Here is a 12224-nt window from a genome sequence, read left to right as displayed (position 1 = left end):
GGGGGAGAGAGGCACAGTGAGGGGAGGGGGAGAGAGGCACAGTGAGGGGAGGGGAGAGAGGCACAGTGAGGGGAGGGGGGAGAGAGGCACAGTGAGGGGAGTGGGGGAGAGAGGCACAGTGAGGGGAGGGGGGAGCGAGGCACAGTGAGGGGAGGGGGGGACAGAGGCACAGTGAGGGGAGGAGGGGAGAGAGGCACAGTGAGGGGACGGGGGGAGAGGCACAGTGAGGGGGGGAGAGAGGCACAGGGAGGGGAGGGGCGGAGAGAGGCACCGTGAGGGAGGTGGGAGATGCACAGTGAGGGGAAGGGGAGAGAGGCACAGGGAGGGGAGGGGAGGGGAGAGGGGCACAGTGAGGGGAGGGGGGAGAGGCACAGTGAGGGGAGGGAGAGAGGCACAGTGAGGGGAGGGGGAGAGTGAGGAAAGGGGGGAGAGGCACAGTGAGGGAATGGGGAGAGAGAGGCACAGTGAGGGGAGGGGGGAGGAATGCACAGTGAGGAGGGGGAGAGAGGCACAGGGAGGGGAGGAGAAAGAGGCACAGTGAGGGGAGGGGAGGGGAAAGAGGCACAGTGAGGGGAGGGGGAGAAGCACGGGGAGGGGAGAGGCACGGGGAGGGGAGAGGCACAGGGAGAGGGGAGCGAGGCACAGTGAGGGGAGAGGGGAGAGAGGCACAGTGAGGGGGAGAGAGGCACAGTGAAAGGAGGGAAGAGTGAGGAGAGGGGGGAGAGGCACAGTGAGGGGAGGGCGGAGAGGCACAGTGAGGGATGGAGGAGAGAGAGGCTCAATGAGGGAAGGGAGGAGAGAGGCACAGTGAGAGGAGGGGGGGAGAGAGGCACATTGAGGGAAGGAGGAGAGAGAGGCACAGTGAGGGAAGGAGCAGAGGCACAGTGAGGGGAGGGAGGAGAGAGGCACAGTGAGGGGGGGGAGAGCACAGTGAGGGGACAGGGAGAGGCACAGTGAGGGGAGGGGGGTGAGAGGCACAGTGAGGGGAGGGAGGAGAGAGGCACAGTGAGGGAAGGGAGGAGAGAGGCACAGTGAGGGGGGGATAGAGGCACAGTGAGGGGGATAGAGGCACAGTGAGGGGAGGGGGTTGGAGGCACAGTGAGGGGAGGGGGGAGAGAGGCACAGTGAGTGGGGGAGAGAGGCACAGTGAGGGGAGGGGGAGAGCCACGGAGAAGGGAGAGGCACAGCGACAGGGGAGCGAGGCATATTGAGGGGAGCGAGTCACAGTGAGGGGAGAGGGGAGAGAGGCACAGTGATGGGGAGAGAGAGACACAGTGATGGGGAGAGAGAGGTACAGTGATGGGGAGAGAGAGGCACAGTGATGGGGGGAGAGAGAGGTACAGTGATGGGGAGAGAGGCACAGTGAGGGGGAGAGACAGGCACAGTAAGGGAGAGAAAAAAATTAAGGCTGTGCCTATAGTGCCGTCGATGGCGACACGACGGGTGACGACGCCGTCGCCACCGGCAAAAGTTATGTTTCGCCGGGCGGCGGCAGTGCGGGATTCCGGCAATTTGATTTGTTCAAGTGACGTGACGACCCTTGAAAAATCTAATTTTGCCGGCTACCAGTTTCCGCAACGGCGACGTCGCTTTGTCGCCGTAGCGCGCACTATAAGCGCACGCGGCGGCAATGCTTCTGTTTTCGGGCGACGTCGCCAGTACTATATGCGCGGCCTAAGAATGTAGATTAAATATTTAAAAAATTGTGCTAATTATTCTGCTCCATACAAAATGTTCCTAATATTTCACTATACTGAGATAGATCCCTTAATTTCCCAGTGTTCTCGTGTGGTAACGGGGGAAGGGAGCAGCGCTGATTGAGACGACCCTAGGGAGCGATTCATGGTATGTTTATCAATTTAAACTTTTACATCCTCATAACATTTTATAAAACACAGAACAAATGCAAAGAAAGCTGCAGAATGGCCGGTGTGGGGATCAAACCCACGGCCGCGGCATTATTATCCCCACAACTGCGCTATCCAGCAAGCAAGCAACTGTATGTAGGGAAGGGGGAGAGAGGCACAGTGAGGGGAGGAGGGGATAGAGGCACAGTGAGGGGAGGAGGGGATAGAGGCACAGTGAGGGGAGGGGGGAGAGAGGCACAGTGAGGGGAGGGGGGGAGAGAGGCACAGTGAGGGGAGGGGGGGAGAGAGGCACAGTGAGGGGGGGAGGGGAGAGAGGCACAGTGAGGGGAGGGGGGAGAGAGGCACAGTGAGGGGGGGGAGAGAGGCACAGTGAGGGGGGGGGGAGAGAGGCACAGTGAGGGGGGGGGAGAGAGGCACAGTGAGGGGAGGGGGAGGCACGGGGAAGGGAGAGGCACAGCGAGAGGGGAGCGAGGCATATTGAGGGGAGCGAGTCACAGTGAGGGGAGAGGGGAGTGAGGCACAGTGAGGGGGAGAGAGGCACAGTGAAAGGAGGGGAGAGTAAGGAAAGGGGGGAGAGGCACATTGAGGGGAGGGGGAGAGAGGCACAGTGAGGGGATGGAGGAGAGAGAGGCTCAGTGAGGGAAGGGAGGAGAGAGGCACAGTGAGGGGAGGGGGAGAGAGAGGCACATTGAGGGAAGGAGGAGAGAGAGGCACAGTGAGGGAAGGAGGAGAGGCACAGTGAGGGGAGGGAGGAGAGAGGCACAGTGAGGGAAGGGAGGAGAGAGGCACAGTGAGGGGGGGGATAGAGGCACAGTGAGGGGGGGGGATAGAGGCACAGTGAGGGGAGGGGGGAGAGAGGCGCAGCAAGGGGAGGGGGGAGAGGCACAGTGAGGGGACTGGGGAAGGGGGTATAGAGGCAGTGAGGGGAGGGGGAGAGAGGCGCAGTGGGGGGAGGGGGAAGAGGTGCGCAGTGAGGGGAGGGGGAAAAAGAGGCACAGTGAGGGGAGGGAGGAGAGGGACGGGGGAGAGGCACAGCGAGGGGACGCATGAGAGGCACAGTGAGGGGAGGGGGGAGAGGCACAGTGAGGGGAGCAGTAGAGGCACAGTGATGGGGAGAGTTAGGCACAGTGATGGGGAGAGTTAGGCACAGTGATGGGGAGAGAGAGGCACAGTGATGGGGAGAGAGAGGCACAGTGATGGGGAGAGAGAGGCACAGTAAGGGAGAGAAAAAAAAATTACGGCTGTGCCTATAGTGCCGTCGATGGCGACACGACGGGTGACGACGCCGTCGCCACCGGCAAAAGTTATGTTTCGCCGGGCGGCGGCAGTGCGGGATTCCGGCAATTTGATTTGTTCAAGTGACGTGACGGCCCTTGAAAAATCTAATTTTGCCGGCTACCAGTTTCCGAACCGGCGACGTCGCTTTGTCGCCGTAGTGCGCACTATAAGCGCACGCGGCGGCAATGCTTCTGTTTTCGGGCGACGTCGCCAGTACTATATGCGCGGCCTAAGAATGTAGATTAAATATTTGAAAAATTGTGCTAATTATTCTGCTCCATACAAAATGTTCCTAATATTTCACTATACTGAGATAGATCCCTTAATTTCCCAGCGTTCTCGTGTGGTAAGCTGCAGAATGGCCGGTGTGGGGATCAAACCCACGGCCGCGGCATTATTATCCCCACAACTGCGCTATCCAGCAAGCAAGCAACTGTATGTAGGGAAGGGGGAGAGAGGCACAGTGAGGGGAGGAGGGGATAGAGGCACAGTGAGGGGAGGGGGGAGAGAGGCACAGTGAGGGGAGGGGAGAGAGGCACAGTGAGGGGAGGGGGGAGAGAGGCACAGTGAGGGGAGTGGGGGAGAGAGGCACAGTGAGGGGAGGGGGGAGCGAGGCACAGTGAGGGGAGGGGGGGACAGAGGCACAGTGAGGGGAGGAGGGGAGAGAGGCACAGTGAGGGGACGGGGGGAGAGGCACAGTGAGGGGGGGAGAGAGGCACAGGGAGGGGAGGGGCGGAGAGAGGCACCGTGAGGGAGGTGGGAGATGCACAGTGAGGGGAAGGGGAGAGAGGCACAGGGAGGGGAGGGGAGGGGAGAGGGGCACAGTGAGGGGAGGGGGGAGAGGCACAGTGAGGGGAGGGAGAGAGGCACAGTGAGGGGAGGGGGAGAGTGAGGAAAGGGGGGAGAGGCACAGTGAGGGAATGGGGAGAGAGAGGCACAGTGAGGGGAGGGGGGAGGAATGCACAGTGAGGAGGGGGAGAGAGGCACAGGGAGGGGAGGAGAAAGAGGCACAGTGAGGGGAGGGGAGGGGAAAGAGGCACAGTGAGGGGAGGGGGAGAAGCACGGGGAGGGGAGAGGCACGGGGAGGGGAGAGGCACAGGGAGAGGGGAGCGAGGCACAGTGAGGGAGAGGGGAGAGAGGCACAGTGAGGGGGAGAGAGGCACAGTGAAAGGAGGGAAGAGTGAGGAGAGGGGGGAGAGGCACAGTGAGGGGAGGGCGGAGAGGCACAGTGAGGGATGGAGGAGAGAGAGGCTCAATGAGGGAAGGGAGGAGAGAGGCACAGTGAGAGGAGGGGGGGAGAGAGGCACATTGAGGGAAGGAGGAGAGAGAGGCACAGTGAGGGAAGGAGCAGAGGCACAGTGAGGGGAGGGAGGAGAGAGGCACAGTGAGGGGGGGGAGAGCACAGTGAGGGGACAGGGAGAGGCACAGTGAGGGGAGGGGGGTGAGAGGCACAGTGAGGGGAGGGAGGAGAGAGGCACAGTGAGGGAAGGGAGGAGAGAGGCACAGTGAGGGGGGGATAGAGGCACAGTGAGGGGGATAGAGGCACAGTGAGGGGAGGGGGTTGGAGGCACAGTGAGGGGAGGGGGGAGAGAGGCACAGTGAGTGGGGGAGAGAGGCACAGTGAGGGGAGGGGGAGAGCCACGGAGAAGGGAGAGGCACAGCGACAGGGGAGCGAGGCATATTGAGGGGAGCGAGTCACAGTGAGGGGAGAGGGGAGAGAGGCACAGTGATGGGGAGAGAGAGACACAGTGATGGGGAGAGAGAGGTACAGTGATGGGGAGAGAGAGGCACAGTGATGGGGGGAGAGAGAGGTACAGTGATGGGGAGAGAGGCACAGTGAGGGGGAGAGACAGGCACAGTAAGGGAGAGAAAAAAATTAAGGCTGTGCCTATAGTGCCGTCGATGGCGACACGACGGGTGACGACGCCGTCGCCACCGGCAAAAGTTATGTTTCGCCGGGCGGCGGCAGTGCGGGATTCCGGCAATTTGATTTGTTCAAGTGACGTGACGACCCTTGAAAAATCTAATTTTGCCGGCTACCAGTTTCCGCAACGGCGACGTCGCTTTGTCGCCGTAGCGCGCACTATAAGCGCACGCGGCGGCAATGCTTCTGTTTTCGGGCGACGTCGCCAGTACTATATGCGCGGCCTAAGAATGTAGATTAAATATTTAAAAAATTGTGCTAATTATTCTGCTCCATACAAAATGTTCCTAATATTTCACTATACTGAGATAGATCCCTTAATTTCCCAGTGTTCTCGTGTGGTAACGGGGGAAGGGAGCAGCGCTGATTGAGACGACCCTAGGGAGCGATTCATGGTATGTTTATCAATTTAAACTTTTACATCCTCATAACATTTTATAAAACACAGAACAAATGCAAAGAAAGCTGCAGAATGGCCGGTGTGGGGATCAAACCCACGGCCGCGGCATTATTATCCCCACAACTGCGCTATCCAGCAAGCAAGCAACTGTATGTAGGGAAGGGGGAGAGAGGCACAGTGAGGGGAGGAGGGGATAGAGGCACAGTGAGGGGAGGAGGGGATAGAGGCACAGTGAGGGGAGGGGGGAGAGAGGCACAGTGAGGGGAGGGGGGGAGAGAGGCACAGTGAGGGGAGGGGGGGAGAGAGGCACAGTGAGGGGAGGGAGGGGAGAGAGGCACAGTGAGGGGAGGGGGGAGAGAGGCACAGTGAGGGGGGGGGAGAGAGGCACAGTGAGGGGGGGGGAGAGAGGCACAGTGAGGGGGGGGGAGAGAGGCACAGTGAGGGGAGGGGGAGGCACGGGGAAGGGAGAGGCACAGCGAGAGGGGAGCGAGGCATATTGAGGGGAGCGAGTCACAGTGAGGGGAGAGGGGAGTGAGGCACAGTGAGGGGGAGAGAGGCACAGTGAAAGGAGGGGAGAGTAAGGAAAGGGGGGAGAGGCACATTGAGGGGAGGGGGAGAGAGGCACAGTGAGGGGATGGAGGAGAGAGAGGCTCAGTGAGGGAAGGGAGGAGAGAGGCACAGTGAGGGGAGGGGGAGAGAGAGGCACATTGAGGGAAGGAGGAGAGAGAGGCACAGTGAGGGAAGGAGGAGAGGCACAGTGAGGGGAGGGAGGAGAGAGGCACAGTGAGGGAAGGGAGGAGAGAGGCACAGTGAGGGGGGGGGATAGAGGCACAGTGAGGGGGGGGGATAGAGGCACAGTGAGGGGAGGGGGGAGAGAGGCGCAGCAAGGGGAGGGGGGAGAGGCACAGTGAGGGGACTGGGGGAAGGGGGTATAGAGGCAGTGAGGGGAGGGGGAGAGAGGCGCAGTGGGGGGAGGGGGAAGAGGTGCGCAGTGAGGGGAGGGGGAAAAAGAGGCACAGTGAGGGGAGGGAGGAGAGGGACGGGGGAGAGGCACAGCGAGGGGACGCATGAGAGGCACAGTGAGGGGAGGGGGGAGAGGCACAGTGAGGGGAGCAGTAGAGGCACAGTGATGGGGAGAGTTAGGCACAGTGATGGGGAGAGTTAGGCACAGTGATGGGGAGAGAGAGGCACAGTGATGGGGAGAGAGAGGCACAGTGATGGGGAGAGAGAGGCACAGTAAGGGAGAGAAAAAAAAATTACGGCTGTGCCTATAGTGCCGTCGATGGCGACACGACGGGTGACGACGCCGTCGCCACCGGCAAAAGTTATGTTTCGCCGGGCGGCGGCAGTGCGGGATTCCGGCAATTTGATTTGTTCAAGTGACGTGACGGCCCTTGAAAAATCTAATTTTGCCGGCTACCAGTTTCCGAACCGGCGACGTCGCTTTGTCGCCGTAGTGCGCACTATAAGCGCACGCGGCGGCAATGCTTCTGTTTTCGGGCGACGTCGCCAGTACTATATGCGCGGCCTAAGAATGTAGATTAAATATTTGAAAAATTGTGCTAATTATTCTGCTCCATACAAAATGTTCCTAATATTTCACTATACTGAGATAGATCCCTTAATTTCCCAGCGTTCTCGTGTGGTAACGGGGGAAGGGAGCAGCGCTGATTGAGACGACCCTAGGGAGCGATTCATGGTATGTTTATCAATTTAAACTTTTACATCCTCATAACATTTTATAAAACACAGAACAAATGCAAAGAAAGCTGCAGAATGGCCGGTGTGGGGATCAAACCCACGGCCGCGGCATTATTATCCCCACAACTGCGCTATCCAGCAAGCAAGCAACTGTATGTAGGGAAGGGGGAGAGAGGCACAGTGAGGGGAGGAGGGGATAGAGGCACAGTGAGGGGAGGGGGGAGAGAGGCACAGTGAGGGGAGGGGGGGAGAGAGGCACAGTGAGGGGATGGGGGGAGAGAGGCACAGTGAGGGGAGGGGGGGAGAGAGGCACAGTGAGGGGAGGGGGGGAGAGAGGCACAGTGAAGGGGGGGGAGAGGCACAGTGAGGGGGGGGGATAGAGGCACAGTGAGGGGAGGGCCGGAGAGAGGCACAGTGAGGGGAGAGGGGAGAGAGGCACAGTGAGGAGAAGGGAGAGAAGCACAGTGAGGGGAGGGGGGAGAGGCTCAGTGAGGGGAGGGGGGAGAGGCACAGTGAGGGGAGGGGGGAGAGGCACAGTGAGGGGAGGGGGGAGAGGCACAGTGAGGGGAAGGGAGAGAGGCACAGTGAGGGGAGGGGAGGGGGAGAGGCACAGTGAGGGGGGAGAGAGGCACAGTGAGGGGGGAGAGAGGCACAGTGAGGGGGGGAGAGGCACAGTGAGGGGAGAGGGGAGAGAGACACAGTGAGGGGAGGGGGAGAGAGGCACAGTGAGGGGAGGGGGGAGAGAGGCACAGTGAGGGGAGTGGGGGAAAGAGGCACAGTGAGGGGAGGGGTGAGAGAGGCACAGTGAGGGGAGTGGGGAGAGAGGCACAGTGAGGGGAGTGGGGGAGAGAGGCACAGTGAGGGGAGGGGGGAGCGAGGCACAGTGAGGGGAGGGGGGGACAGAGGCACAGTGAGGGGAGGAGGGGAGAGAGGCACAGTGAGGGGAGGGGGGGAGAGAGGCACAGTGAGGGGGGGAGAGAGGCACAGTGAGGGGGGGGAGAGAGGCACAGTGAGGGGAGGGGCGGAGAGAGGCACAGTGAGGGAGGGGGGGAGAGGCACAGTGAGGGGAGCGGTAGAGGCACAGTGATGGGGAGAGTTAGGCACAGTGATGGGGAGAGTTAGGCACAGTGATGGGGAGAGTTAGGCACAGTGATGGGGAGAGTTAGGCACAGTGATGGGGAGAGAGAGGCACAGTGATGGGGAGAGAGAGGCACAGTGAGGGGGAGAGAGAGGCACAGTGAGGGGGAGAGAGAGGCACAGTAAGGGAGAGAAAAAAATTAAGGCTGTGCCTATAGTGCCGTCGATGGCGACACGACGGGTGACGACGCCGTCGCCACCGGCAAAAGTTATGTTTCGCCGGGCGGCGGCAGTGCGGGATTCCGGCAATTTCATTTGTTCAAGTGACGTGACGGCCCTTGAAAAATCTAATTTTGCCGGCTACCAGTTTCCGAACCGGCGACATCGCTTTGTCGCCGTAGCGCGCACTATAAGCGCACGCGGCGGCAATGCTTCTGTTTTCGGGCGACGTCGCCAGTACTATATGCGCGGCCTAAGAATGTAGATTAAATATTTGAAAATTGTGCTAATTATTCTGCTCTATACAAAATGTTCCTAATATTTCACTATACTGAGATAGATCCCTTAATTTCCCCGGGGGAAGGGAGCAGCGCTTATTGAGACGACCCTAGGGAGCGATTCATGGTATGTTTATCAATTTAAACTTTTACATCCTCATAACCTTTTATAAAACACAGAACAAATGCAAAGAAAGCTGCAGAATGGCCGGTGTGGGGATCAAACCCACGGCCGCGGCATTATTATCCCCACAACTGCGCTATCCAGCAAGCAAGCAACTGTATGTACAGTAGGGAAGGGGGAGAGAGGCACAGTGAGGGGAGGAGGGGATAGAGGCACAGTGAGGGGAGGGGGGAGAGAGGCACAGTGAGGGGAGGGGGGGAGAGAGGCACAGTGAGGGGAGGGGGGGAGAGAGGCACAGTGAGGGGAGGGGGGGGAGAGAGGCACAGTGAGGGGGGGGGAGAGAGGCACAGTGAGGGGGGGGGAGAGAGGCACAGTGAGGGGAGGGCCGGAGAGAGGCACAGTGAGGGGAGAGAGGCACAGTGAGGGGAGGGGGGAGAGGCACAGTGAGGGGAAGGGAGAGAGGCACAGTGAGGGGAGGGGAGGGGGAGAGAGGCACAGTGAGGGGAGCGGGGCACAGTGAGGGGAGGGGAGAGAGGCACAGTGAGGGGAGTGGAGGAGAGAGGCACAGTGAGGGGAAGGAGGGGAGAGAGGCACAGTGAGGAGGGGGGAGAGGCACAGTGAGGGAAGGGGGGAGAGAGGCACAGTGAGGGGGGGGGGGGGGAGAGGCACAGTGAGGGGAGGGGGGAGAGGCACAGTGAGGGGAGGGGGGAGAGGCACAGTGAGGGGAGGGGGGAGAGGCACAGTGAGGGGAGGGGGGAGAGGCACAGTGAGGGGAGGGGGGAGAGGCACAGTGAGGGGAAGGGGGAGAGGCACAGTGAGGGGAAGGGGGAGAGGCACAGTGAGGGGAAGGGAGAGGCACAGTGAGGGGAAGGGAGAGGCACAGTGAGGGGAAGGGAGAGGCACAGTGAGGGGAAGGGGAGAGAGGCACAGTGAGGGGAGGGGAGGGGGAGAGGCACAGTGAGGGGAGAGAGGCACAGTGATGGGGGGGGAGAGACACAGTGAGGGGAGGGGGGAGAGAGCCACAGTGAGGGGAGTGGGGGAGAGAGGCACAGTGAGGGGGGGGGGAGAGAGGCACAGTGAGGGGGGGGGGAGAGAGGCACAGTGAGGGGAGGGGAGAGAGGCACAGTGAGGGGAGTGGGGGAGAGAGGCACAGTGAGGGGAGGGGAGAGAGGCACAGTGAGGGGAGGGGGGAGAGAGGCACAGTGAGGGGGGGGAGAGAGGCAAAGTGAGGGGAGCGGGGCACAATGAGGGGAGAGGAGAGAGGCACAGTGAGGGGAGTGGAGGAGAGAGGCACAGTGAGGGGAAGGAGGGGAGAGAGGCACAGTGAGGAGGGGGGAGAGGCACAGTGAGGGAAGGGGGGAGAGAGGCACAGTGAGGGGAGGGGGGAGAGGCACAGTGAGGGGGGGGGAGAGACACAGTGAGGGGAGGGGGGAGAGAGCCACAGTGAGGGGAGTGGGGGAGAGAGGCACAGTGAGGGGGGGGGAGAGAGGCACAGTGAGGGGGGGGGAGAGAGGCACAGTGAGGGGAGGGGAGAGAGGCACAGTGAGGGGAGGGGGGAGAGAGGCAAAGTGAGGGGAGCGGGGCACAGTGAGGGGAGAGGCACAGTGAGGGGAGTGGAGGAGAGGCACAGTGAGGGGAAGGAGGGGAGAGAGGCACAGTGAGGAGGGGGGAGAGGCACAGTGAGGGAAGGGGGGAGAGAGGCACAGTGAGGGGAGGGGGAGAGGCACAGTGAGGGGAGGGGGGAGAGGCACAGTGAGGGGAGGGGGGAGAGGCACAGTGAGGGGAGGGGGGAGAGGCACAGTGAGGGGAGGGGGGAGAGGCACAGTGAGGGGAGGGGGGAGAGGCACAGTGAGGGGAAGGGGAGAGAGGCACAGTGAGGGGAAGGGGAGAGAGGCACAGTGAGGGGAAGGGGAGAGAGGCACAGTGAGGGGAAGGGGAGAGAGGCACAGTGAGGGGAGGGGGAGAGGCACAGTGAGGGGGGAGAGAGGCACAGTGAGGGGGGGGAGAGACACAGTGAGGGGAGGGGGGGAGAGAGCCACAGTGAGGGGAGTGGGGGAGAGAGGCACAGTGAGGGGAGGGGAGAGAGGCACAGTGAGGGGAGTGGGGGAGAGAGGCACAGTGAGGGGAGGGGAGAGAGGCACAGTGAGGGGAGTGGGGGAGAGAGGCACAGTGAGGGGAGAGGGGAGAGAGGCACAGTGAGGGGAGGGGGGAGGAGGCACAGTGAGGGGGGGAGAGAGGCACAGTGAGGGGAGGGGGAGAGAGGCACAGTGAGGGGAGGGGGAGAGAGGCAAAGTGAGGGGAGCGGGGCACAGTGAGGGGAGGGGAGAGAGGCACAGTGAGGGGAGTGGGGGAGAGAGGCACAGTGAGGGGAAGGAGGGGAGAGAGGCACAGTGAGGGGAGGAGGGAGAGAGGCACAGTGAGGGGAGGGGGGAGAGAGGCACAGTGAGGGGAGTGGGGGAGAGGCACAGTGAGGGGAGGGGGGAGCGAGGCACAGTGAGGGGATGGGGACAGAGGCACAGTGAGGGGAGGAGGGGAGAGAGGCACAGTGAAGGGAGGGGGGGGGAGAGAGGCACAGTGAGAGGAGGGGCGGAGAGAGGCACAGTGAGGGGAGGGGGGAGAGAGGCACAGTGAGGGGAGTGGGGGAGAGGCACAGTGAGGGGAGGGGGGAGCGAGGCACAGTGAGGGGATGGGGACAGAGGCACAGTGAGGGGAGGAGGGGAGAGAGGCACAGTGAAGGGAGGGGGGGGAGAGAGGCACAGTGAGAGGAGGGGCGGAGAGAGGCACAGTGAGGAGAAGGGAGAGAAGCACAGTGAGGGGAGGGGGGAGAGAGGCACAGTGAGGGGAGGGCCGGAGAGAGGCACAGTGAGGGGAGAGGGGAGAGAGGCACAGTGAGGAGAAGGGAGAGAAGCACAGTTAGGGGAGGGGGAGAGGCACAGTGAGGGGGAGAGGCACAGTGAGGGGAGGGGAGAGAGGCACAGTGAGGGGAGGGGGGGAGCGGCACAGTGAGGGGAGGGGGGAGCGGCACAGTGAGGGGAGGGGGGAGAGGCACAGTTAGGGGAGGGGGGAGAGGCACAGTGAGGGGAAGGGAGAGGCACAGTGAGGGTAAGGGGAGAGAGGCACAGTGAGGGGAGGGGAGGGGGAGAGGCACAGTGAGGGGAGAGAGGCACAGTGAGGGGGGGGAGAGACACAGTGAGGGGAGGGGGGAGAGAGGCACAGTGAGGGGAGTGGGGGAGAGAGGCACAGTGAGGGGAGGGGAGAGAGGCACAGTGAGGGGAGTGGGGGAGAGAGGCACAGTGAGGGGAGGGGAGAGAGGCACAGTGAGGGGAGTGGGGGAGAGAGGCACAGTGAGGGGAGA

General features: G+C 61.8%; 1 pseudogene; it reads left to right on the top strand.

Moving 5' to 3' along the window:
• The window catches only part of LOC142483163 (uncharacterized), a 39329-nt pseudogene that overhangs the window by 4903 nt on the left and 22202 nt on the right, over positions 1-12224 (top strand).

Source organism: Ascaphus truei, unplaced genomic scaffold (assembly GCF_040206685.1).
Source record: "Ascaphus truei isolate aAscTru1 unplaced genomic scaffold, aAscTru1.hap1 HAP1_SCAFFOLD_303, whole genome shotgun sequence".
Lineage (NCBI taxonomy): Eukaryota > Metazoa > Chordata > Amphibia > Anura > Ascaphidae > Ascaphus > Ascaphus truei.
Note: the sequence above shows the minus strand (reverse complement) of the source record. Positions and strands in the feature narration are given on the sequence as shown.